Below are 4468 nucleotides of genomic sequence, written 5' to 3' on the forward strand. Positions count from 1 at the left end.
AATCTGCATCTAAGTAACCTATTAGTTTAAAATCTGATTCTCTAGGATACCATAATCCCAGAGCAGCTGTTCCTTTAAGATACTTAAAGATTCTTTTTACAGCTGTTAAGTGAGGTTCTCTTGGATCTGCTTGAAATCTTGCACAAAGACAGGTAGCATACATGATATCAGGTCTACTAGCAGTTAGATAGAGTAGAGAGCCAATCATACCTCTGTGGTCAGTAATATCTACTGATTTACCGGTATCCTTATCCAGTTTTGTTGCAGTGGCCATTGGAGTGGATGCACTTGAACAATCTTGCATTCCAAATTTCTTTAGCAAGTTTCTAGTGTACTTGGTTTGACAAATAAAAGTGCCTTCCTCATTCTGCTTGACTTGAAGGCCCAGAAAATAGCTAAGTTCCCCCATCATACTCATCTGATATCTTGACTGCATAAGTTTGGCAAACTTCTTGCAAAGTTTGTCATTTGTAGATCCAAAAATGATATCATCAACATAAATCTGGACCAGAAGTAAGTCCTTTCCATGGTTGAGGTAGAACAGTGTTTTGTCTATTATCCCTCTGTTAAATCCACTTTCCAGAAGAAACTGAGCTAAAGTCTCATACCATGCTCTAGGAGCTTGTTTAAGTCCATAAAGTGCTTTGTCAAGTCTGTAGACATAATCTGGATGTTTGGTATCTACAAAACCTGGAGGTTGTTCAACATATACCTCTTCCTCCAATTCTCCATTGAGAAAAGCACTTTTCACATCCATTTGAAAGATAGTAAACTTTTTGTGAGCAGCATAAGCCAAAAATATCCTTATGGCTTCTAACCTAGCAACTGGTGCAAATGTTTCATCATAATCAATTCCCTCCTGTTGAGAATATCCTTTTGCAACCAGCCTTGCCTTATTCCTTGTAATTATGCCATCACTGTCAGTTTTTTTCTGAATACCCACTTTGTACCAACAACAGATCTATTCTTTGGTCTTGGTACTAGGGTCCAGACTTTGTTTCTTTCAAATTCATTCAACTCTTCCTGCATTGCTTGCACCCAATCAGCATCTTGAAGAGCTTCTTCCAGTTTCTTTGGCTCAGTCTGAGAGAGAAAAGAATTGTAAAGACACTCATTTGAAGTACCTGTTCTAGTTCTGACACCTGCATCAGGATTTCCAATTATCAAATCAGGTGTATGTGATTTTATCCACTTCCTTGCAGATGGAAGGTTTTCTCTAGAACTGGATGCTCCCCCATGATCCATGCTATCTTCATTTTCATTTTCTGATGCTCCCCCTGAAACTATGCTTTCTGAGTTGGATTCTTCAGTATTTAGATTTTCAGTATTATCAGAACTTGGCTTATCAGAACTTGACGAATCAGAACTTGAAGAGCCAGATGCATGTTCGAATGTTTCTTGAGATGTGGTAGGATTTTGAGTATGCTCCCCCTGCATAGGGGCATCGTCATTTAACGTAGTCACCACAGTTTCAATAACATCAGAGTTTAATCCCTCAGAGTTTGCAGTATCAGGACTTAGACTGTCAGGATTTTCAGTATCAGAATATGAGTCTTCATTTTCAAATCTCAGCTAATCATGGTCAACGAAATCTTTAAGACCAGTGATCTTCTTGTCATCAAAAGAGACATTGATAGATTCCATGACCACTTTTGTACTCAAATTATAGACTCTGAAGGCTTTTGTGGAAAGTGGATATCCAACAAAGATTCCTTCATCAGCTTTTAGATCAAACTTTGATAGCTGTTCAGGATGAGTCTTGAGAACAAAACACTTGCATCCAAATACATGAAAATATTTCAGATTTGGCTTCTTTTTCTTCACCATCTCATATGGTGTTTTTCCATGCTTGTTAATGAGTGTTGCATTTTGAGTAAAACAAGCAGTCTGCACAGCTTCAGCCCAGAAATAGGTTGGAAGCTTTGCTTCTTCAAGCATTGTACGTGCAGCTTCAACGAGAGTTCTATTCTTCCTTTCAACAACTCCATTTTGCTGTGGAGTTCCAGGAGCAGAAAATTCCTGCTTTATTCCATGGCTTTTGCAGAACTCTTCCATTATCAAATTCTTGAACTCAGTGCCATTATCACTCCTTAAAATTTTCACAGAATCTTTGACCATTTTATCCAGCTGTTTGACATGATCAATCAAGATAGATGCAGTTTCACTTTTTGTGTGCAAGAAATACACCCATGTGTATCTGGTGAACTCATCCACTATGACCAAAGCATACTTCTTCTTTGCAATAGACATTACATTTACTGGACCAAATAGATCAACATGTATAAGATGATAAGGCTCAAGAATTGATGATTCAGTCTTGCTCTTGAATGAAGATTTTCTTTGTTTGGCTTTTTGACATGAATCACAAAGACCATCAGGAGCAAATACTATGTTTGGCAATCCTCTCACAAGATCTTTCTTGACCAGTTCATTTATATTGTTGAAATTTAAATGAGAGAGTTTCTTATGCCAATTCCAGCTTTCTTCAATTGATGCTCTACTTAACAGACAGATTGCAGAGCCATCAGTACTTGTTGAAAGCTTAGCTTCATAAATGTTACCACGTCTGTATCCTTTCAGAACAACTTTGCCTTTAGATTTACTCACAACTTCACAGTGTTCTTCAAAGAAATCAACATGATAACCTCTGTCACAGATTTGGCTTATACTCAGTAGGTTGTGTTTAAGTCCTGAGACCAGAGCTACTTCTTTAATGATGACATTCCCAAGATTGATATTTCCATATCCCAATATTTGTCCAGTGTTGCCATCTCCATAAGAAACATTTGGGCCAGCTTTCTCCACAAAGTCTGATAGCAGGGCCTTATTTCCAGTCATATGTCCTGAACATCCACTGTCCAGAACTAGAATATTTTTCCTGTTGCCCTGCAATCACAAAGACCACTAATTATTAGTTTTAAGGACCCAGACTTGCTTGGATCCTTTGGCCTTATTAAGTTTGTTAACATTTGCAGCGGATTTAGCATCAGAGTTTATGTTAACATTTTTCTTATCAAAATTTACATTATCAGACTTTGAATCAGAATTTACACTAGAAGGAACAATGGAAACTTTCTTCAAAGAAGGTTTTATTTGATAATAATCATAGTACAAACTATGATATTCCTTACAAGTATAAATGGAATGCCATAAACTACGACAATGAAAACAAGGATTTTGTGGTTTGTATCTAACTGACTGACTCTTAACTCCTGATTTTGAAGGTAAGGAGTTAATATTCTTATTTTTCCTGCAAAAAGAATCCAGATGGTTAGAACTTCCACAGTTATGACATGTTTTCCTAGGAGCATCAGGAACAGGTTTATAATCATTGCTTTTATTCACACCTTCCTTTCCATTCCTATTTTTCCTAGGTGATTTTACCTTGTTTGCATTCTTGACATCTTTCAGCTTATGCTTAAGCTGCTTCTTTGTCATTAAGCCTATGTTTACTTCAGCTGTCTTTTCCTGTTTTAGTTTGTCAGAAGTTAATTCCTCTTTAACTTCTGATTTCTCATTATCAGACTTTACAGTTACAAACTTAACAGGTTTTAACTTTGGCTTTAGCTTAACAACAGGCTTAATTTCTTCAGTTCCTTTATCATTCTTATTCTCTCCATAACCTAAGCCCTCTTTCCAATTTTCACTACTTAGCAAATTTTGAGTTGTTCTGCCAGAGTTAGTCCAAGTCCTGATTATCTCTCTTTCCTTTTCTAACTCAGTTTTAGAGATTCATTCATTTTTAGCACTTCATCCCTAACATAAAAAGCATCATCTCTATCCTTCTGAGTTTGATGGAATATAACTAACTCTTTTTCTAAGAAATCATTTCTTTTCTTAAAAGCAAGATTTTCAGAAGTTAATCTTTCACATGTTAAGGTTTGATCTCTATAACTAACAAACATGGTTTTAAGATATCTTCTCAACTCATTAATATCATCAGTATGAAAAGCATAAGTAGTCTGAGGTACCTTTGTTTCAGCAGCTTCAGAACTGCTCTCAGCACTTTCTTTATCAGCATTTGCCATCAATGCATAGTTCTCCTCACTTTCAGAGTCTGAAGTGTCTGTCCAGCTTTTCTGCTTTGTGACAAGAGCCTTGCCTCTGTCACCCTTTACCTTCTTGCAGTCAGGAGATATGTGGCCTTTCTCACCACAGTTATAGCATTTAACATTGGTGTAATCTCCTCTATCAGACTTTCCTCCTCTGCCTTCAGATCTTCTGAAATTCTTCTTATCAGAACTTATGCTTTTTCTGGAAAACTTCTTTCCCTTCCTGAACTTCCTGTATGCAATCTTGGTGATTCCTTTCACCATAAGAGCACACAACTTCATCATCTCCTCATCAGCATCGGTCTCAGGCAAGCTTTCAGAATCTGAGTCATCATCACTCTCAGAACTTGATGACTCAGTATCAGACTTTATGAAAAGAGCTTTACCCTTGTCTTTCTTTGAGGAAGCTGCCTTGG

Source organism: Apium graveolens, chromosome 2, assembly GCF_009905375.1.
Source record: "Apium graveolens cultivar Ventura chromosome 2, ASM990537v1, whole genome shotgun sequence".
Lineage (NCBI taxonomy): Eukaryota > Viridiplantae > Streptophyta > Magnoliopsida > Apiales > Apiaceae > Apium > Apium graveolens.